We start from the raw sequence: 24,540 nt of genomic DNA, 5'->3' as shown, positions 1-24,540 counted from the left end.
TCTCCCTTTGACTGATTTTGGTTTCAAAGGTGTTTTGACCCATAGTTCCCCCCCAGAGTTACAACCAGCTACAAACAGCCCAAAAGGTTAAGAAATAAGATTCTTATTACACTTTTTAGCAAACAGACAACAACTCAGTCCACCTTGGGGGCAGGGCAAGCAGTCTTAATTGATATGCTCCCAAAGGGAATCTGCTATCCTAAAGAATTAGAGCAGCAAGTTTCTTCTGTTAGTCATCAAAAATGAGCACTCTGGGACCACTTACCAAGTCTGCACCCCTAGCCCTTTACCACATTCCTAAAAATCCTCACCTGCCTATAAATCCCATAGACAATGCACCACCATGGGCTCTCTTATCCCCTCCCGGCATGCACCAGGAGCTCTGTTCTATCTCTAAATAAAAGCCTCTCCCTTGCTCTCCTATCTTGAGTGTTTGCAAAGTTCATTCTTTGACTCTGTGAACAAGAACCCTGGTATCATTAGTAAAGTCTTAGAGCTATGCTTGTTCTTGCAGAATACTACTCCCTTAAAGAAGACACTTGCTTCATTACTGAATTTCTCAAATAATTCAGTTTGGCAGCAATATACTTTATTATTCCTGCTGAAGTTGAGAGCCAGAAAACTTAGAACTGAGGATATGGTTCTTTTAGAAGGCTAATTGGAAGTTAAATGCTCAATATATTTAAGAATTCCTGTTCATTTTCGGGAAATGGTTGACGTGGAAAATCATTTGAAATCCTATTTATATAGAACCCTGATGGAGTACCGGGAAATGAGTACAGTCCTGCCTTCACATCGTCCTTACATTAGTAACAGATTTAACATTGAATTTAACCATAGTTCTTGAAATGACAACTATTAAAACAGAAAAGGTGTATTTTCTTCCACTGTAGCAACATTTTATTCCATAATAATCATGTCTTATTGAATGATGTTTATTATACTCACATTATGAAATTGAGACATACACTAGAGACTTGTGCTTCATATTTAAAAAACAATGCCCTCAGATAACACAGCCATGAATATCATTCAAAGAAACAAATTAAGAGGATTGACAAATGGTTGATGCAAATGATAAATGCAGCAGAAGGAAAAAAAAGAGCTTTACTAAAGCATCCCCATGTGCCTGTTTAATAAAAGGCTGTTTAAAATCCCAGCGAGAAATTGAAGAGCCTGGTCTTCTACAAAAAAAAAGATTAAAACAGATCTTAATGCTCCTGGCAGGTAAATTTATATTAGAAGAGGAAAAACATTCTTTGAGTTAACATTTAACAGATGACACTGATTAATATTTCTTAATAATATAATAGTAAGCCAACAAAAATTATGGATGCAAATTGTGACTATTTCTCCATGTAAAGTGTTGTCACCAATTCTTTCAGAGTAGGATTACCCAAGAAAAATGTAATATGTAATTTCATTTTTTCCAAATGTCACATAAAAAAAGTAAAAAGACAGGTAAAATTAATTTTAACAATATTTTTAATTTACCCATATGTCCAATAAATTGCCATTTGAACATATAATCAAGATTGTTATTAATGAGGTATACATTCCATTGTGTTCTAAGCCTTCACAGTCTAGTGTACATTTTATGCCTACAACACATCTTAGTTTGAAATTGGTGCTTTTCAAGTGCTCAATAGTCACAACTGTGTAGGGTTACTGCACGGGCCATCAAACTACACACATTGCATACAGCAACATGTCTCTCAAAGATACTTAATTTTAGTTAAATAAGAGATAAGACTAAAAACCGTTCAAAATATTTAAAGTGGTTCAGCAACAGGAAAGCCAAGTTAATGTAAATAAGATTAATGACATGAAATTAAAAGGAGAGAACGGGAGAGAAAGGCTTAATCTAACTTTAAGACAGAATTTTGAAAAATTCAGTTAATGGCAATGAATGGTACTCATAACAGTAAGTAATTATGTGATTATGGTAATACTTTGGAGTGATATGTAAAGAACTACCTTTCACTTTAATTCCACAAATAATTGAACACCTAGCATATGCTTGATCATGATAATAGGTAAGCAGTGGTTCTGCTCTCCAAGGACATAAAGTCAAATAGAGGCTGAAGGTATTGGGGTAGCGATAAAAGCATATTGTATTTTTGCAATAGATTAAATTTATTCTATAAACTAGTGGAAGACAGAAAATGTAAATCTAGCGATAATTAAGAAGAAGGTTTTATTAAGCAAGCCTATGTAACAAATCGATCTGTTCAGAAATGGACTCTGCAGCCCTGTGATTACTCCCTGCTGGTGGTATGCACAGGAACCTTTGTGATTCCATACTGGAGGGGACAGAAAAGAGGTTCTTGAGTTCAGAGGGAGGGTGCCTCACATGATATCTAAGATTCTTTCCAACCATATGACAGTATGATTATATCATTACTGTGAGGGAATTTCTCATTAGAATTATTTTCATACTATAAGTACATGATTTCAAATGATTTGAATGTAATTCAATATGCATAGCATCAATTAATCTTTTGCTTTAGAAGGGAGTTATTCTAAGGTACTATTTCAGCATTAGGAATTTGAATGTACATTAATAATAACTGTTAATAGAAAGTTAGTAAAACTACTTTCTTTAAAGCACTTTCACCTTGATTCCTTCTGTTGAACTGTTTCTCTTCCCTCAAACATCCTATTTTTATATTAACTCCAAGCTTATTCAAGTGAATGAGAGGAGTGAAAAAGAACCACCCCTTCTAAACCAAAGAGAAATATGATGGGGAAAAGCAATTTTCCTCAAAGTAAAAGTTCTAAATGCATTCTTACTGCTTTATTTAAATATTGTTTAAACCCAGAAAGTTAGACAACTGATACATTCATGTAAATTCAACCATGAGTTCTTAAATCAAACACTTACCCTATTTTACATCAATTTACATTTCATCTATCAGAAGATGACTTCCATGGAAATGGCTCACCTGTAAATGTAACCTATCATTGTTGCACTTCCTAAGGTTTTCCTTATTGACAAATGATATCTGCTTCCTCTTCTATATATAAAACTAGGTCTATGTATCGTTGGCCAGTGTTAGAATAGTTTCCAAACCTAATATCCTTTCTTTGAAATTGTGATGTCTTTAAGATTATGTGAGTCTAATAAATAGATGTAATGGAATATAATGAGCATTTAAAAGTTAAGCTGTTTACATAATCGCGATAGTATGAATAGGAAAAGAATGTGGCTAATGGCCTACACACAGCTGGAAAAGCAAACAGGACTCAGAAGCAAGTGTTCTGTCTTAGAGCTGATGGAACCAGATTTTTGAGTGTATACAATGGAGTTTTAATGCAAAGTATAAACAGCTACACTGCAGGCATCACAAACATCATAAATAACAACACCAAAACATTAAGCACGCTATGGAATTGAGAATCTTTTACTGCAGTACCACTGTGTAATGACACTGTCTTGTCTCTCACAGTTTGTGGACCAAGCTCAATATTGATACGCAGAAAAATAAGATCTTCAAGGAGTAGGGTATTGAAAACATGGGAATGAAAGCATTCAGAGGCACAACATCTAATGACATAAATTTTGAATTTATATATCCTCACTAAGCAGTAGAAGACAGTATTTCCAAAGGCAATTAGATAAAAACAAAGTATTTCTGCTCCATTTGTAAGTTTGAACCTATTGCTGTTTCAATTTTCTCTATTCAGATTCTTCAGCAATCAAAATACAATTTATAAGTGCCTAAAAATAATGATCTTATGAATAAAGCATTTTTTATAATTAAGTAGATTTGAAAATATAAATCAATTATTAAAATCAAATATATATTCATCCACTTTCAGATTAGCATACTTAGATATAATAAAAGGTAAAATATGCCTAAATGGTCCTAATCTTAGGTTCTTCCAAATCAAAATTAATAATTTCTGAAATCAATAATGAATGTTTAAATTATTAACAAATCATTGCTGTATTTTCTCACTTTGAAAATACATTTTAGAGAAATTGTTATTGTGAATTAGGTAGAGTCAGGCTGTTGCTTTCTACTGCCATCAGCGACTCTTACTCTAACTTTCTGTCTACCACCCACATATTTTTGTGATGGATTTCATTCTGGTACTGGTTGCCTTGTGGCTACAGGATAGTTACAGCAACATCATGTTTAAGTTCTGTCATGGCTTGAATTGTGTCCCCCCCAAAAAAGACAGGTTGGGGTTCTAATTATAAGTAACTCCAAATGTGACCTTTGGGAGGTAGACTCTTTAGAAATTAGGGGCTAACTCAATATGACTGGTATCCTTATAAAAAGGGGCAATTTGGACATAGAGACATGAGTGGAGGGAAGATAATGAGAAGAGACACAGGGAGAAGATGGTAGGCTGTAAGCCAAAGGGAAATGCTCAGGACAGATTCTTCCCTCATGCCTCTGAGAAGGAACCAAACCTTGGACACCATGATTTCAGACTCTTAGGTTTTCCAGTAGACAATACATTTCTACTGCTCAAGCCACACAGTCATAACACTTCATTATGGCAGCTCCCTAGCAAGCTAACAGATTCGAACCAAGAAGATGGGAAGTCTTGGCTTTTCCAACTGTTCCTCTTTTTTTCAAGAAAGTACCTGTTCTAGAAAAACCCCAGCAGACTTCTACTCAGGTCTTACTGGCTGGTATAGGGTGTATGATAACCCCAAGATACAAATAAAGGAGTGGCTAGAGGGAGCAAAGAAAGTCAACCCACCATGTTTTGGCTTTTAAAATTTTTAGTCCAGAAATCTCATTTATTTTGTTATTTCTACACATCTTTATTTTACGTAGACTTTTAATTATTCTATGAGAGTTTGGCTAGCTATACTTATGAAGATGAATATGTAAAGTAAATTTATAAGATTGAAAGAGAAGATAGAATGGCAAAGAAGGGCATTTAGGTTTCAGGGAACTTGAAATAAAGTTACTATGACATATTCTAGATATATTATTTATTTTCCTTCTGTAATTTAGTAATTTCAGATGTTCTACACATTTTATCTCATTGAAAGTCATCTGTTTATAATATAGTATAATACTGATAATCTAGAGGTATCTAATACTAAATGCTTTTTATTATAAACATATTTTTATCTTCATCAAAATAGGGGATCCTAAAATGACAATAAGAATTGGGTTTGATATTGCAAATGTCTTTATTGCTTGATTTTAGCTCATGTTAATACAATAATTCAATGTCATTTCAGAATTCTTTTCTTGAATAGTCATCCCAGTGCTGGAATTATCTTTACTTGAAGAAGACAACCATTACCCAAATTTCCAAAGCAGATATTTACTGAAGGAAATATATTCTTTATGATAAACCTAAATCTGGCCAGAAAAGAAATTTTCTGCATGAGAAACTTAACAATGTTTTTGTTTATCAAATATTTTTAGGCTTTTTAAACTAACAGTTTTATCATTAATACTTCACGATTAATTAAAGGTCTGAATGTAGTAAGGTAGCTTATAAGTGATGTTTTCTGTTTTACTCTGTGAGAAGTCTAACCAGTCACCAAAATCTGGTCTCATCAATTGTACTATTAAATAGTAGCTAGAAGGTAGTTGACAAACCAATTATTAAATTTGCTCCCTCTACACCACCTCTTTATTACTCTGTGTAATAATCGTATTAATCATTTCATTGTACTAGTTGTACTAGTCATTACCCAGTGAAATGGAAGTAGAAGTGGTGCATGCCACTTTGAGACCAGGCTTTCAAGAAGTGGTTGTGACTTCCTTATGTCTGTCCTTTCTGCTTGCTGGTGGTTGATGACAGTGAGGCCATGGCATCTACAATGGGATGGTAGAATAACAGAATAAAGAGTCTGAGTACATGAGTGGCAGCATGGATGAAAGCAAGTTCCTTAACGTAAACAACTTGCCCAAAATTTAAATATGAACAGGATATAAACTTCCATTAGTTGAGCCCCTGTCTCTTTGGATATATTTTTACAGTAGCCAGCCTATTCTAACCAATGAGACCTTTTTTTTTCTTTTTTTTTTTTGCTGTTTTTATAGAATACTTTAAGTGAACAACCAGTGTTTTTTAGATTGCAATTTCCATAACAGTAGGATTGGTGTGTTGTTAACTGCTGAGAACTTACAGTGCCTGTCATTTCGTAAGTACTTAATAGATGCTTGATGAATGAAAGAAGAAAACATTTTAGAATGCAATAAAAGAAAATGATGTTTAGTGTTGTCTGACTCATGCACAAACATATGGATCTTATATTCTTAGCAAATATCTAGCTTTTGTATTTCAACCTAACTGAAATGTTTCTCCTAATGGCTTCTTGACAGAACATTCCCAGCTGTTTCAATACTGCATAGCAAAGCTCTGACAGCTTTTAGAGCAAGAGTCAATATTAGTTAGTAATCCATCTGCAATTGCAACTATTTTATTTCATCACAGTGACAACTTATATTCCTTCTGCTACTATTTCCTTTGGGATTGGTGTTGCTGAACTTTAGTATTCACAGCTAGTCTCAGAACTACAACTATAAATACCTTTGAGTTATTTATTATTAATTCCCACTCAACATGTTATAATTAACTCATAATAAATCCTCCCAAAATACCATATATCTTACATTTTTCATTAGGATCTAATAGGAAAGAAATTGTACCACTTTCCCTTCTGTTAACAAGCCATTTTTCTGCATCTCTTTACACCAGATGCATTTGATAATGCATTTTAGTTTGACATGTCGATTATTCAGCTCCATCAATGATCCAAATTATATCTTTCATTCTATAACAGAATACATTCAGAAGTGATGAAACTTCAAGACAGGGAAGACTACATTCACTGACTAATGGTAATCCTGGAGGCCTTCTGGCATGAAAGGTGAGGATATGTGCAGTAATGTAAAGCCTATTGTCATGTATTGTGTTCTGAAGAATAAAAGACCCTCTTATTTTCAATTTTTCATTTGTATTCTAGATTTATTTGAAGAAATTTTAGCACTTTTTGTTTTGCTTTGTTTTTTAAAAAGAACCTTACCTCTACTATTGAAGTAGTACATAGATGAAGAATATGTATGCTTTTCAGTTTTATGTAGTGTGTGTGTTTGGTGCTTTTGTGTTGCCCTGATTTTTTAAATAATTTTGATGTAATAAAAGACCAAAGAATCTGAGAATTAGAAGAAATTTACTGTCCAAATAATTAAACCCTCTTGTCTATTGGATGTTCTTGAACAGATGTTGTTGAAAACCAATCTAAAGGCAAATTTGCAGATGAAAAGTACCATTGCTAGTTTTTCTTTGCTGATGCTATTAAATAGAATGTCAGCCTTGCCTTCTTCCTCTATGGTTATCATACTGGCTGATGCCTCTGCTTAAAAATAATAATTTAAAAAATGCCAGATTTGTTATGAACTATTTGGAATAGGTTTTCAATTTGAAATGAAGAAAATGAAGAAGTTCTGAAGTTGTGTCCACGGAACATTAGAAATATGTGTACGCAAGGTTAGGGCTATTGCTCGTGGGCACACGAATATAGCAGATAGTGTTCTTGGTAATACATACACTAGATCTCAGGGTTCTGGGTTCCAAGTTTTAGAAGGGTGGTAGAGAATGTATTTGCATAGCTGCTAAAGCCTTATGAAGTAACTTTTTTCAAAAACATTTCAGCTTTTCTCAAATATTTAGGAATCTAGAGGTTGTGTATTTAACCATTCTTTTTTTTCCTTTAGTTAAGATGACATGAATTAAATATTCAAATGAAATAGATGTTCTTTCCGCTAATAGTTTTGGTAAACCCTTGGTTTAGGATACCACCATCTGAGCAGAACAAAAGCAATGTTTCTCAGTGGTGACAGCAGCTTTACATTGACCTTAGCTAGCCAGAACTGTGTTGAGTTGTAAAAACTAATGCTGTAGTTGATTAAGCTTATTTTGAGATCCTTTAGAGAGGGGCTGTTTCATATATTTCAGTTTGTATGCTGAAAACAAAAATTCTAAATGGAAGAATTCTTTGTCAAATTGTATAGCAGAGGTCCTAAAAATATCAAAAGTTGACTGTTAGGTCCTAAATGCATATTCATTAGAGTAGTTTGAATGATGTTAAAATTTGAAGAAGGGTCATGAAACAAGGTTTTTAGGCCTTCCAAAATAAGTGAAATAACAGTATTTCATTCCTGCTTCTCTTAATCACTATGGTTATAATAAGTTATATAAGTTTGGCTTTCAAAGATGAAAGGTAAGACATGAAATTTCAGGTGACAAAAAACATCTTGGACAGTGGATAAAATGGGATTAAATCATAGCATCTGGTGTGTGCTCTGTGGAGAAAATCAAGTAATAAAATGATGGAATACTGCACTAGAAGGACAGAAAAGAGAATGCAAATCATAAATAATAAAATAAATCCTTGAATCCACAACCCTGAGATGGGTTGAAGTCAGTCTAACAGGGAAAATGAAGACAAATGATGAATCAAAGATGGCAAGAAATTAACTTCGAAACTGAAGAATGAAAGTATCCCAAAGTTTACAGGGAATGTAAAGCATATTGCTTTAACCCTTAAGAAAGAAACTGCAGTAAGTTGGATATTTTGCATCTAGCTAACAGTTGTGTCTGAAGTGTCGTGGAGATAAAGGAGAATCATCCTTCTCCCAACTTCAAAATAAAATATATATATATATATATATTTTTTTCTTCAAAATTACCAAAAAATAACTATTTTTAACATGTTATTAGAGAAGGCTAGAACATTTTTGCAACTTGGGTGGATTTGTCACTCTTTCTTAACTGAAGAGTTTATATGGTAAGTATGATTCGAATCCTAATGATTTTACTGGCAAATCACATAAAAATCAACACGTTTTTGAGAATTATATTTTCAGATAGCATGAATCTAAAACTTAAATTCTGCATAATTGTACTTCATGAAAAAACTGATAGCTCATGTGACAAAACCTAGGAACAAAGATTAGAGGGCAAAAAATAAAATGATTTTTATGCAGGTAATCATTTCTTTTACTAGATATTAAAACTTAAAAACAAACAAACAAGCAAACATCACCTAATTGGCTGAATCTACTGAATTTTGGGTTATTCCATTTTGCAAGTGCTATATAAAGTATAATTCTTTACTTCAACTCACTATTCAATTATATAGAAGAAAATACAGGAGTAAAGGAAAATTACTGGGTGCTATTATGTCTAATGATGTTTAACACAGCGACAAAAAGAAAATACGTACTTGTACAGAAATCCTATGATTTAGGCCAATTACACACTTGGGAGGGGCAAGTCCTGTTGAATGTGGAGTATATTGAAATGTCCAAGTTATTTTTCACATGTTTTGGGTCTTTTTTTTCTTCTTTTAAAGAGTTTTTTCCCACTATTTAAAAACCCAATGGGATTGTAATGGAAATGGGAAATGTAATCCATATGGTTTAGAATCTTTTACAATTAAGTCATGAAATTACTGCTCAAAATATTTTGACCATTTAAAATTCAAGGTCTTTTTATAAACATAATATACCCACAGAAGAAAATCATGCAAAATTCATACAATTACTTTTTAGTCAAATATTTCACTTCCAAACAGTTATTTCCATGTCAGTGTTGAATGATATATTAAACAAATACATGATACTATGATATTAGTAGTAATGTATTATTTAAAACTTATCAAGAGCAATTTACTATTAAGTAGGAAAAAACTTGAGTTCAGTATTCATGTATCTATCACCAGTTCATTATCCAAATGTAAATATTCCTGCAAACGAATCCAACAAGGGGAACTTTCAGATGCACTCAAACCTGTTACTATTCTGCTGATACCTTTGGGAAAATATAAACTTTTCAGGTGAATAATATGAGCATTTGATGTTTGGTGTCTTCCTTAAAATATCTATTGGGTAAGTTCTTCATTCCATCACACTTGATTCAGAAATATAGTATTTAATACTCTCATGAAAATATTTTAGAAAAAGTTGATTTTTCTTCTTCATTGGGTAACACCATTTATTCTTATATCCATGTTTTCTTGTCTCTGGCACTAAACAAGTTATTTAGAAAAAAAGTCTTATGTTGGAAGAATCCCCTACTTTGTAATTTGCATTCATAATGTATACTCTGAGTATTAGTCATCATTTCTCATTTACAGGTGAGGTAAGCTTAGCTTTACTCGCTGTGTGAGTCACACTGTGGGCTGGATGTTCCCAGGGAGTCCTCTTCCTTTGCCTAATTATACTTGTGGGTATTGAAAACTTCCTTTCCTTTTTCTTAGCTAAGATTGAAAGAATTTTAACAAACGTTTCTGTCATTAGAGATTATTTATTCAAGCAACTCTAAATTTGAATGGTGTAATAAATTATAAATTGAAAGAGAGCATTTAAGAAAATACAAGGTACAGGTATTGCTAATGAAACATTCTTAACCATAGTGCTTATTCCTTTGTACAAAAACATTGGTATAATGCTTATTATTATGAATATACTTACATTTAAAGCAGTTTTTAATTCACAATAACCTATATTTTGATAATTCTGTTTCTTATAAATTATAAGCAAAATTATAGATAGGTGTCATGTACAATTTCTAAATAAACACACTATTACGGTTTTCAAAGATAAGGGCACTTGCTGTAATAACTACATGTGAGTGTGTAATTACGCATGTGTTGCTATTGTTGTGTGGAGATAGCACGATCAAGTTACACAAACAGAATACAGCCATATAGCTTACATTCTAAAGTGTGCATTATGAAATCATTTGCAGCCCTACCCTGAACTTCCACAGAGAAAAATTACACAGATGGCACAGACACATGGGCATTGTGGTTTAAAAGTCCTGTGGAAGGTAAGATGAGATAAACTCATAAAGCAGAAATCCTCTTCCCTTACAATTATGAATACTGTGTCCTGGAAAGACCACAGATCTGGAGTCAAACATATGGAACTGTAGTGTTTCCACCTGGGCACATTATTCAAAAACTTTCTGATTCTTAGTTTCTCCATTTCTAAACAAAAAATCAGGCTGCTGAACTTTTATATACATTTGTATGAAAATGTTTAGAAAATAAGCATGTAATAATTAGTTGTTCATGTTTGCATTTCCCTTCCAATCACACCACCACATATGAAATGCTACTTTAATACCTTAAGCTTCTTTACAGAAGGTTAATTAAAATTAAAGTAAAATAAATGTTATATGCAGTATCCTGTAACATGTTAATTCCTCATTTGATAATTAGAAAAGTCATCATTTATTAGAAGACTCAGGTAATTGCCAAATGAGTGCATTAACCAGATTAAAGTTCTGCATGTGAGAAAACTAGGAGAATACTGAGTCTTCATTGAATTGATAATAAAATATAGATCAGGAGCCAATAATTGTGTTACTTAGTATTTACCCAAATGAGTTTAAAATATATGTCCACACAGAAACCTGCACCCAGATACTCATAACATATTTAATCATAATTGTCAAAATCTGGAAGCAATCAAAATGTCCTTCAAGAGTTGAATGGATACATACATAGTGGTACATCCAAACAATGGAATGTTATTCAGCATTAAAAAAAAGCTATCATGATGTGAAAAGATGTGGAAGAAATTTAAATGCATATTACTAAGTGAAAAAAAATCAATCTGAAAATGCTCTATACTGATTCCAGCTTTATGATATTCTAGAAAAGGCAAAACTATGGAGAGAGTAAAAAGATCCATATTTGTTAAGGATTTAAGGGGAAAGAAAGGTGAATAGGCATAGAATAGGGCTTTTTAGGGCAATGAAACTACTCTGTATGATATTACAGTGGTGGATACATGTCATTACGCATTTGTCCAAATGCACAGAATGTAAAAGACCAAAAATGAACTGTAGTGTAAACTGTGGGTTTGGGTTATAATGATGTGTCAGTGTAGGCCCATTGGTAGTAACAAATACACCACTGCGTTATAGAATGTTGATAGTGGGGAAAGCTGTGCATGTGTAGGAGCAAGGGCATCTGGGAATTCTCTGTATTTTCCACTCAGTTTTGTTGTGACTCAAAACTCTAAATAATAAAGACCAAAATGTAGATGGTGGACACTGATTTAAAAATTTAGTAATTTTACAGAGAGAAGATACTAACTTATCTCTGGTTTATGTAAAGTCAGCTTTAAATTTTCTAAGAAAGAAGATGTCTATGTATTAGCTAATTAGCTGAAAATATATAGAAGCAATAGTCATCACAATAATAGAAGAAATTAAATATTATGTTGTGCGAAGAGGCAGGAAGACACACAGCTTCAAAAACACCTGTATTGCCTACATTAACAATGGCAATCCTCATGACTCCAAAGCAGATACTATAACACCCATCATGTGCATATAAGGACCCTGAGTCTGGTTAGGTAATGCTTATCCCAAAGTCACAGAACTAACAAATGCTGTGGGTGGCTGCAATCCCAGAGGGCTAACTTCAAATATTGTGCATATAAACTTACGTTACTTATGTATACTAAATATAGTATACATCTCTTTTTCGGCAATTTTTGTTAATGAAGCTGATATACTGTTAATTGTAATGAGAAAAATTCACAGGAATGTACCATGCATTACTCTTGAAGGTGAATTGACTAAATAAAATGAAAATTAAAAGTTAGATTGGGGAGTTCCAGGTGAAAAGATGGCAGAGTAGGAAGGCAAGGCAGAAACCTCCTCCCACATTCAGCCAAGGAAGCAACTACAGTGCATACAGCTAACCCTGGGAATGAAGGCTGTAGAACAGGACTCCTATACCTGGTGAAGAAGAGAAGACCACATTGAGAAGTGTGAAGTGGCAGAATGGTGATTGATCTGAACCCAAGACCTCCTCCCATCCCAGCCCACAAGCAGGAAGGAGAGGAATAGGGTGGGGAAAGGATAAGCATGCAGGAATCCTGCCCACCTGGCCCTGAAGATCTGCTCAGGGAACATGAGTCCACCATTCACTGGGCTTCAGTGATGTAGGTACAGGACACCAGAGAGAGTTGGAGCATCCTAGGAGGCAAGAGTCCTATTGCCTGTGGAGGACAGGCATGCTCTGTCAGTCCTGCTGAGACCCAACACAGAGGTGGCAATTTGAAAGATTTACCAGAGAGATGGGGTTTGGAGGGAGCTCTCTCTAGAGGAGAGAAGGCGGGTGGACGATGCTACCTCAGCCCTCCCTCAGCCCAACTGGTTGCATGTCTATGGAAGACAGATCCAAAAGCACCATATCCCTCACTCGCAGCTCAGCCCCACAGCACACCTCCCCGTGCACTGGCCCACCTGGCCTGCTCAGCCCAGCAGTGGTCTGACTTTTCTGCCTGGTAGTCAGGAGACTTCCTGAGCTTTCTCAGCCCTGTCTCAGCCCAGCCTGTTGGGCATCAGTGGTATCCAGCTCCAAATGTTCCACCTCCCTCCTGGAGACTCAGCACCAAGGTGCTTCCCTGTGCATCAGCCCTGCCCACCCCCTCTGGCCCGGCAGTGACACCATTGCTGCCTAGCAGGCAGAGAGTAGCCCCACCACAATGATCCCAGCAGAGGTAACTCCCAGTACACAAAGGGCACTCTGAAGTGAGCTGTCAGCACCTGTTGATAGAGATCTGCCACTGCTGGCAGACAGTCAGAAAGACAGCCCTGTCCACAGCCCACCAACAGCACCTGTGGTTGCACTGTAAAGGAGAATCAGGCAGTGCTGAGCAGAGTCTCGAGCTTCTAGGCACCACTGGATGCCTTCTTCATAAAGCCATAATTTTCTACACAGGGAGGCATAGCGGATCCATCTAATATAAAGGAAGAAACACAGAAACTCAGACAAAAATGAGGGGACAGAGGAATACATTCCAAACAAAAGAACAAGATAAGATACCAAAAAGAGGACTAAATGAAACAGATTAGCAATATTCTTGATAAAGATTTTAAAGTAACAGTCATAAAGGTGCTCATTGATCTGGGGGAAATAATTGATGATCTCAGTGAAAGCTTCAACAGAGAGATAGGAAATTTGAAACAAAGCCACTCAGAACTGAAGAATACAAAAACTTAAATGAAAAAATAAAGTGGATGGAATAAATAGTAGACTGCTGGAAGTAGAGGAAAGAATAAATGAGATGGAAAATAGAGAAGAGGAAACTTGCAAAGCTGAGGAACAGAGAGAAAAAAATTTTCTAAAAATGAGAAGATGCTAAAAGGGCCGTGTGAAAACTCCAAATGAAACAATATTCATATAATATTGATCCCAGAAGTAGAAGAAAGAGAGACAAAAGAGTAAAAAGTCTCTTTGAAGAAATAATTGCTGTAAACTTCCCCTGGAAGAAGAAGAAAATCTAAACAGACCAACTACTAGTAATGAAATTGAATTGGTAATCAATAAACTCCCAACAAACAAAATCCCAGGAGTAGATGGCTTCACAGCTGAATTCTACCAAATATTTAAAAAAGAGCTACTATCCATCCTTCTTGAAGTATTACAAAAAAATAGAAGAGGATGGAATACTTCCAAACTCATTCTATGAGGCCAGCATCACTCTAATATCAAACCAGACAAAAAAAGAAAATTATAGATCAACAGTCCTGATAAACATAGATGCAAAAATCCTCAACAAAATATTAGCAAATCAAATTAAAAAGTACATCAAAAGGATCATTCATCACAACTAAGTGGGATTTATTCCAGGGATGCAAGGATGGTACAATATTTGTGAATCAAGCAATGAGATACACCACAATAACAAAAGGAAGGCTGAACACCATATGATCATTTCGATAGATGCTGAAAAAGCATCTGACAAAATTTAACATCCATTCATAGTAAAAACTCTCATCAAAATATCAAAATGGGTACAAAGGAAATATACCTTAACATAAGAAAGGCCATATATGACAAACCCACAGCTAACATCATAATCAATGGTGAAAAGTTGGAAGGTTTTCCTCTAAGGTCATGAAAAAGACAAGAATGCCCACTTTCACTACTTTTATTCAACATAGTACTTCAGGTCCTAGCCACAACAATCAGACAAGATAAAGAGATAAAAGGCATCCAAATTGGTAAGGAAGAGGTAAAACTGTCACTATTTGCAGATGACATGATACTGTAGATAGAAAATCTTAAAGACTCCACCAAAAAACTATCAGAAATAATAACAGTATTCAGCAAATTTGCAGGATACAAAGTCAACGTACAGAAACTCTTTGCATTCCTAACAATACAATACTACTCAGCCATAAAAAAGAAAGAAATCCTGCGATTTGCAACAACATGATGGATCTATAGGGCATTATGCTAAGTGAAATAAGCCAGGTGGAGAAAGTTAAATACCATATGATTTCACTCATATGTGGAATCTAAAAACAAAACAAAACAAAATGAAAAAAACAGTAGTAGACTCACAGACACTGAGAGTGACTGTGATTACCATGGGGGAGGGGTTGGAGTGGGTGGATGAAAGAGGTAAGGGGGATAAAGAGGCATAAAATCTCATTCATAATATAAATTGTCACTCTGATGGAACTGCAGCATGGAGAATATCATCAATGGTTCTGTAACATCTTTCTATGTTCACAGTAACTGCACTTGCTGAGGTGAGGATTTAATATTGTGTGTAACTGTTGAATCATTCTGCTGTATACTTGAAACCAATATAAAATTGTATATCAACTGTACTTCAGTAAAAAGTTAGATTGATTTAATTTTATATATAAAATAAATTTTATATATAAAATACATAGTCCAACTGAAATGCAACTATAATCTAGAACAAATCTTTCAAACTTCTTACACAGTAGTACATTGTTGGATAAACATGAAAGATTTATAAGAAAAACTTAATGTTAACCCATTATTGTCTGGTTAACAATTTTTATTTGTTTAGCCATGTATAGAATTAAATTTCAATTAATTTAGCCTATGTTTTAAAGTTTTCAGACTTATTTCATGCTTTCTTAAGAGATTAACAAGGTTATCAACTCATAAAATTATATGAAAATTTTCATATAGTTTGGTATCAACTAATATATAGTATAATATATAGTATTTCTTTCTACACATGGTTTGTTTCATTCCTATGCTCATCCATGAAAACTATCCATGAACAATGAATTACATCACTAGCTTGAATTCTAAATTACGGAAAGTTAATTATCTGACAATGTCTTATAAAATGGAGAGAGTATAATGCATATATTCAAAAATTTAAGACAACAGTGAAAAGCAGGCAATAATATGAAAATATTTTTAAGAAATACAATTATCTGAAAAGCAAATTACAGAATGCATAATTTTAGATTTGTTGGGGTTTTATTGGAGAAATTATGTTACCGTTGGGACAGATAATTGCTGTCAAACTATGTTAAGTTATGTATTAGTTTTTATTTCTTTTAGTGTCAAGGGTAGATATTAAAGGACTAACCCTGAATGTGAAATTTAGTTGTTTTTTCATTGACTTTGTTTCAAAGTTGTTAAAATCTCAGTTGACCAGCTGGGTGCGTCAGTGCAGGTTTAATGTTCTTGCATAGACCAGGCTGCCTGCCAGTTGCTCATTACTTCCAATTGCACAGGCATATTTATTCACAGTGTAAGCTATCAAGATTTTATTTGAAGAAATATGCACAGTTAACATTTAAAAGATCTCAGTTGTCATGGTAGTTTATAACTCTTTATCAAAACAAGTCATTCAAAGAAACTAATCCAAACTTACTCTGAAATTTTCCATAATATTTGTGATCATTTGTTTATATATATTATTATACTTATTATAATAAATGTTATAAATAATTAAATATTTAGTATATTAAATGTATTAATCAATTATATAGTCAAGTAGAGTACTTAACAACATTAAATCATCTATTTTAGCATAAACTGTATTATAGTTATTCATCATTTAGAGTAAATCATCATTTATAGACACGGAACAACAGTATTAGGTCAATGACATCAGAATCACATTTTGCTAAGAGGCTCTGACTACTTTCCTTGTCCTTTACATGGTATCATAGGTTATAAAGATTTTAGCATAATCACTGTTAGCCATTTGAAATCATGATGATTTGTTGCAAAGAGCTTAAAATAACCTTTGGTTTCCACAAATTTTAGAAAGACATTTATAATAATTACATCTGGAAGTAGAATTTGGACACTATTCCATTCTGCTACTCATTCTACAACAGTGAAAATTGAAATAGAAAGAAAATTTCCATTGCTTTAGTTTTGTTTCATGTTAATGTTGCAGGAGTTTGAACATGAATGTTGCCTGAACACATCTATATTTAAAATGAAGTCATAAATATAACATTGCCATTTAAACTGGTCTATGGCAGTCAAATGCATGTATATGTTGATTAAAAAGTCACTTCATTCCAAATTTCCAGTTATAAAATAAATAAATCACGGAGATGTATGTAACATACTGCAAAGTGTCCACCATAATAACACTATAGAGCATATTTGGAAGTTCCTAACAGTAGATCTTAAAAGTTTTCACTACAGAAAAAGAAAGGTTTTTATAACCAAGTATGGTGACAGATCTTAACTAGATTTATCTCTGTTCTTTTAGTAATCCTGAGCAGTTGATGGCTAAAGATGGAGAGATATATAGCAGGGCAACAGCTCAACCCTGTGTTTATATACTAGGTTCTTTGCCAGCTCTGTGGGAGGGACCTGCTTGCATGGTGTGACTAGAGGAATGACAAGCATGCCAAATGACCTTTTCCCAGTTCACTACAATGTTTCTGAACTTTTCTGAATTAGACATGCATTAAGGGCTCCACCTGAGAATGCTTAAGAGACTGTGACTGAAAGCTAAAAAACAATTAGCTTGTAGAGTTTATTTAATTACAACAGTTTACTATGTAGCTGTAGGCAAGGCTTGGAAGGATTGACAAAAAGGTAAGTAAACTTTGATGAAAAGGGGGTAAAGAAAATACAGTAAGATGCTATTCAATTATAACTCAAACTCATCGAAGAGTACTTAAAGTCAAGCTCTCTTTGTTCATACATCATTATGTCCTAATGATTATATCCCAAAAAAAGCCTACTGATTTAAAAAAGCAAAAAAGAAGGAAAGAAAAGAAAACAAATGTAGGAAATACATGACCAAAATGTTATATCTGAGATTCTTTAAGACCTCTTCTGTTTTATACAGAAAACAAACTAGAATTAGTATCATCTCATAAATGAAATACACAGATGTTGGCTTATTTATTGTATAATGTATGCTCATCTGCAAATTCAGACTTCATTATTTGGTTTTATTTTTCAATTGTGAAATGCTTTAATATTGCAGAAAATTTATATGAAAAGTGTATTTTAAGAAATATTAGTCAATTAAATATCTATGTAATTACCACCCGGTTAAAAAAAGAAAGAACATTGCCTGTGGCTTAAAAGTCCTGTAAATCTCTCTCAAATTACCTCCCACTTCTATTTGCAAATCAAGAGAATCTTGGTGTATTAGTCAGGGATTTTAAGAAAAATATACATCTTAAATATATAAGGATAATTGATTAAATTAATAATATACTAATAACTGTTATAATTGTATGATTAATCAATGTAGGTAAAATTACAATATTTCCCGAATCTCTCACCTGGCCTTAGTGCATCTCTGTATCAATAGGTGTTTCTAAGGGGTGGAGAGAAGCAGTCCATCTCCACATCAGTAAGTGATTACAAGGGGTGGAGGAAGCAAGGGTATGTTTGGTAAGGAGAGGTGTGGTGGAATCCTTTTGCAGTCAGGTTGTGAGAGACATGGGTGAGCAGAAGTAGATGACTGCTTCTAAGCAATAAACAGGTTTCTCCCACTTAATTTTTCCCTTTGACAGGCTTCAGCTTCAAGTTTATTTGCCCTGGGCTGAGAACATATTTACACCTGATGGTAGTAGGCAGGACATCTGAACCCAAAATCTGTCTTCATGGGTACAATGCTTGGGCAGGCTGCTCATAGAGATGGTAGGGAGATTTCTGGAAATCTCCCTGTGGATGGTGGGGAGGCCCCAGTGGCTGCTACAGTTGGGGGTAATGGCTCACCCTTACCTCCAGCAACAGTGGTGGGTGCTGCTTCACCCAGGAACCTCCTATCCCTGGGGCTTCCTCTTGGGGAGCCCCTAGTGGGAAATTGGTCTCAGGTAAAGCACCTTCTAGATGGGTGAGCTCTTCCCCAGAATTGGGTAAGGGTGGATACTGTAAACTGTGGAAGGCCCTCTATGAGATAGAAGACTGCTTAGAAGCCCTGAGGGGCCATGTGCCAGCCAAGATTGAGGGATATTTGTTTCTCCATACAGTGTAAAGGGTTATCAAAGAGAGAGATAAACTTTGGTATCACTTGGAGGAGCTGGACAATGACCTGTGGGATGCCCTTAAGAGACACAATTATTGAGAAGACAGGTCATGCTCCTGGAAGATATGTTAGCAGCAAGGAAGGAAGCAGCAGGCAAATCCGTGCTGCAAGAGACCATGGGGGAGAGGGAGGAAAGAGCGGTGCCTTCAGCCCCTGATATGATAGAGGAGATGTCAGGAGAGGATGAGGGCGTGGAGCAAAGGGCAGAACTGTTGCCAAGACCACTGCAAGAGCTACCAGGCCCTCCCGTATTAAAGGCCCACCTAGCTGTAATTAAGAAAATAAAAACACAACTGTAGACTCCTCAGGGGGATGAGCAGCCTCCTCCCCAGGTTGTGGGGCACTCCATGCTCCGTCCCTATGCCCAGGATGAGCTGGTAGACATGAGCATTTGATTTTGGCCCAAGCGATTGGAATGTCTGGCTACATGGCTTTTATATCTCTGAGATATGGGGGTGGAAAGCATTGTTATGTCAGGTTCTGACATAGCCAGTAGACTGACTTCCCTGACAAAACAGCAATTAGGAATAAAGTGGGAGTTTCATGTACCATATAACACTACTGGGGTAGGCATGATAGAGAGGTACAGTGGTTTGTTGAAATCTGGCCTTAAGTTGGACACCAATAGGCAACAGGGCTGGTCAGTTCCCTTATGGACAGTGCCATGGCATTTGATTGAGAAGTCCCAAAAGGAGCCTTGAACCCTGTGGACATGCTAACACACATTGTTACCTCTCCTATACATTTGTATGTACAAAACAAAGAGAAGTTATTCAAGACAGGATATGGCCAGCAGAGCAACATCCTGTTGCCAGCCCTAACAGCTCAATGATATTTTAATTAAAAAATGTAGTTTAACATTATTAGTAATCTTAAGGAATACAACCTGCACCATTTACTTTTAATCCTCATTTACACAGGGAGAAAACAAGTTGTACTGGACTTGTCAAGAGAAGAAGTGATACCTTCTGTGAAGGCCCAGTGATGCTGATGGAAGTTACTATGGAGAGCTGAAAAACAAGAGTCATACTCATTTTACTCAGAAGTGTAATTCCTAGTATACTGAGATCAGTTTTTAATCATAATTGATGGCAATGTGCTAAAACCACAGTGTATTATTTGTGGAGATACAGCAAATAATTAAAGGATGAAGCCTTCAAAACTTAAATGGTGTTTGCACTAAACCTATAAATAAATATGCTCAAAACCAAAAGAGTTCTTTGTAAAAAAGACTATTGATTTAAAAAGATGATAGAAACAGATGTTCAACATTTCATATATAAATATTGGTACTTTGTGGGGTTCTCTTAAAATAGCACTTTGAGTTGCTGAGACTAAAGCACATGCAATTGTTGACACATGTAAACGAAAGATATTTGCTTGGACAAAAGATAATTGCTTGGAAGAATCTGTGGTATGAAATTAATCAAATACTACTTTCCAGTGATATTGTGTATTTAGGAACTGAGTGATGCTTATAGCAGACCAATTAACAGAATAACTAAAGCCATCGGGTTTTTTTTTATTGCAACTGGACTAACGTACCAATACTGCTAACGTGCATTCTTTTGGCATACAGCATTTTCAACATGATGTTGATAGATGGAATATTTTCTTCATTGTTAACTTAAAATGACTAGACATGAACTGCAAAATGCTATGAGTGGTTAAACAATGTAGTTTGGAAATTAATCGTGGGAGGAATATGTTCCGATAGCACAATATTTATGAAAGAAAATATTCTGGCATAGTTTCTCAGATATGAAGCTTAAAACAAAATGAAGGTCAACACACTGCTTTGTCTATCAAAGTCTTGCTATGCATAAAATGTCAGCCTAAATAAACATAGAGCTTAATTGCTTAGTACCACTTGTGAATTAAGTAAATGCTAATACAATGAATTTGAGATCATTTTCTTTATCAAGTGAGAATAATAAAAGCTGATTATAGACTCACATTATTACATGAAGAGGCACGACACTTTTGCAGAAGAAAAATTCTGTTGGAAACATTTGAGTTAATGAAAAAAACTCCTAATATTTTAGTAAGATAAGAAACCAATTTGGTTTCAACTTACTGAAGATGTTCAATGGTGGTGTAGGGACCAAGGGCAAACCACCCCAAAATGTGTCACTTTGGTATGTAGATTATATCCTAGCTGAAAACAGTCAAGGCCCAAAAAGACTCAGAAAAAAATTTTACCTTCCCCCTCTAATGAAAAAGAATTTAGATGGAGGACCTGCTCCAGGAAGGCAACTATTCCCACAGATAATTACATTATGATAAAACCTAAGGGTGGTATAGGAGAAATGTAGCAAGATCTGTTAAAATTCCTCTCTGTGCCCCATTGTTTCTTGTGGCCCAGCAAACATTTGTTAACACATTAAAATTTACTCTTTTTATATTATACACTCTTTAAATATTACACATATCATTTACTCTTTCATATTCCTGTGAATTGCTTCCCTTGCCCTTTGAAGTCTGAGACCCCCTACCCTCTTCTCCTCAATTCAGGATGATGTATATACCTCATTGTCCCTGGATGTCTTTGGAATCTAAATCTATGGACTCCCAGTATGTACACGATTAAACTTTATGTTTGCTTTTTTTTCCTGTCTATCTCATGTCAATTTGATTCTTAGACAAGCTAGAAGAACCTCAAAGTGTGGAGGAAAATTCTTCCTATTCAACAATACCTAGGATTGCTTGTTTATATGATACTTTGTGTACATTTTTTAATGATCTTAACACTTCTAGGTATGGTAGAATGAAGGAAATTTTTCAATGCCAGTCTAGATTGGAGGGTAAAAATCACACTTAGAGGCCTTGTAAAAGTTAGTTTTTATAAATTTTATGAAGTTAATAACAGTAATCAATGAAGTAGATGTTAATGTTAACTCTTTCAAACTTGCAAATGATATCACCAAAAATTAAACTGAAAGTATGGTGGTTTTTATGTGTCAACTTGACTAGGCTAAGGGATGCCCAGATAGCAAATAATTTATGCGTATATCTGTGAGGGTGTTTCTGCAAAAGATCAGCATTTGACTCCATAGACTGAATAAAGAACACTTCATCTCTGTGGGTGAGCATCATCTAATCCACTGAGGTTCTGAATAAAACACACAGCAGAGGAAGTGCAAATTCACCCTCTGGCTGAGCTGGAACATTCCTCTTCCCCTGTCCTTGGGCACTAGCACTTTTAGTTCTTGGGCCTGTGGACTCAGACTAGCACCTACACATGGCTCTCTTAATTCTTAGGCCAGGGCTTGGACTGTATTGGAGAGGAAGAAATTTCCTCTACCCCTTGAACTTGTAGCTGGCCTAAGAATCAAATTAAAATAACACAAATTAACAGGAGAAAAAAAAAAAGCAAATTTACTTTATTACATATGGAGATTCCATAGAAATCTAGTCCAAGACAGTCAGGAACAATGAAGTATATATGTCATCCTGAACTAAGAAGAAAGGCCTGTGATCTCAAAGGGAAAGGGAAGCAATTCACAGAAACATGAAAGAGCAATTATTTTATAAACAAATGTTTGATGGGCCACACAGAAACAATGAGATACATAGAGGAATTTCCCATATTCCTCCATATCTACCACACCTAGGTCATATTATTATGCAGTTATCTAAGGTGAAGGCTCTCCTCCTGGAGCAGTTCCTCCATCTAAGTCCTTTTTTGCAATTGCAAGGTGGAAATGTCTTTCTGAGTCTTTTGGGCCTTGATTGTTTTCAGTTCTGAAATAATCTGCGTGCCACAAGGCTCGTCTTGGGTGGCCTGTCCTTGGCTCCGACAACTGGAAAAACACTCACTTTTCCTGGGCCTTCAGCTTGCTGGTGGCAGATTATGGGACTTCTCAGCCTACATAATGATGTCAGCCAATCCCTCATAATACATTTTTTATATATCTGTATCTATTTATATATTCAATTTGTTCTGCTTCTGTGGAACTGGAAAACCTAATACAGATTTTGGTACTGAGAGTGGTTTTATAGGAGCAGAATTTTAAGGATGAGTTTTTAAAATTGGTTCTGGGGCTTCTTTTTAAAATTGGAACTGGCTCTCCAACCTGATTAGATTTAAAGATTCGAATAGCTATTTCTAGTAGTAAAGAGAGCACTGACTGTATATGCATAAACTATTTATAGAGATATATAAATTATCTGCAGTGGATAGTCCTACTCAATCACTCATAAGAAGCAAGGAGCTAAGTTATGACAATTTTGAACATTTTTGGAAAACTGAAGAATATAATGACATTAGCTGGTTGCTCCTAATATTGCTGAACAAAGTGGTGAAAGAAAATTATGAGCTTAGGGATATGAATTATCTGAAGTATTGCATAAATGACCTAAGAGATTCTTTGCATGCCCTGAAGGAGACCCTTATCTTCTGCAGTGTTAGGACCTAAACTGCTGAAAATCAAATACAGAACTTCATTCTACCATTGGTTGAAGTACAAGTTGAACCAGCTTTGCAGGGTGTCCACTGTTGAAGTGTGCATTGTTTGGGAAAGAATGGCATTTTGTATATTGGAAAGAGGACTTGCAGAAACCCCAATGAGGCTGGGGACATTGAGCCCCTACATTCTAATGAGTCTTCTTTGCCAGTGGACAAGGTCTCCCCACCCCCAGGGACAGCAGCACTTTCACGCTTAGTGGTGGTGGCTGCCCCACTTCAGTCTTTAGGGATTAACCTTGAATTGCCTCAGTGAACAGCAATGATCTCCCCTGAGGCAGGTGTCATGCAGAACAATGCCAATTTTCCTCGGAACCCTCCCCATAAGCCCTGTTGTTTCAATATTTATAACTAGACTCAAATCTCAAGAGGCCCCTAAAGATGAGGTAAAAGTGTGACCTTGGGCAGATGTGCTTAAGTTTGAAAGAACTACTTGATTTTTCTAATTTGTAACAGCAGTGACCCAGGGAATTTATGTGGGAATGGACACTAAAGCTGTGGGATAGTAGAGGGAGGAATATAAAGTTGGATCAAGCCAAATTTATTAATATGGGCCCACTGAACAGAGGTTCTGCATTTAATGTTGCAGTTTAAGGGATTAGAAAGGGCTCTGACAGTTTGCTTAATTGGTTGGCTGAAACATGGATCAAGAGTGAATTGAAATGCCTCACTGTCTTGGTTTAATGTAGATGAAGGAATTAAAAGGTTTAGGAAGATTGGAATGTTAGACTTAATTTGTCATTTAAGACCTATTCACTCATACTG

At 35.2% G+C, this 24,540-nt stretch overlaps 1 long non-coding RNA gene across 1 annotated transcript in view; it reads left to right on the top strand.

Moving 5' to 3' along the window:
- Positions 1–6,638: 6,638 nt before the first annotated feature.
- The window catches only part of LOC130681679 (uncharacterized), a 38,738-nt gene continuing 20,836 nt past the window's right edge, over positions 6,639–24,540 (top strand). The window contains exon 1 of the long non-coding RNA XR_008994976.1: positions 6,639–6,856. This is a non-coding gene — a long non-coding RNA (uncharacterized LOC130681679). The remainder of the gene's footprint in view (positions 6,857–24,540) is intronic.

Source organism: Manis pentadactyla, chromosome 1, assembly GCF_030020395.1.
Source record: "Manis pentadactyla isolate mManPen7 chromosome 1, mManPen7.hap1, whole genome shotgun sequence".
NCBI lineage: Eukaryota > Metazoa > Chordata > Mammalia > Pholidota > Manidae > Manis > Manis pentadactyla.
This window is presented reverse-complemented; position numbering and strand designations above follow the sequence as displayed.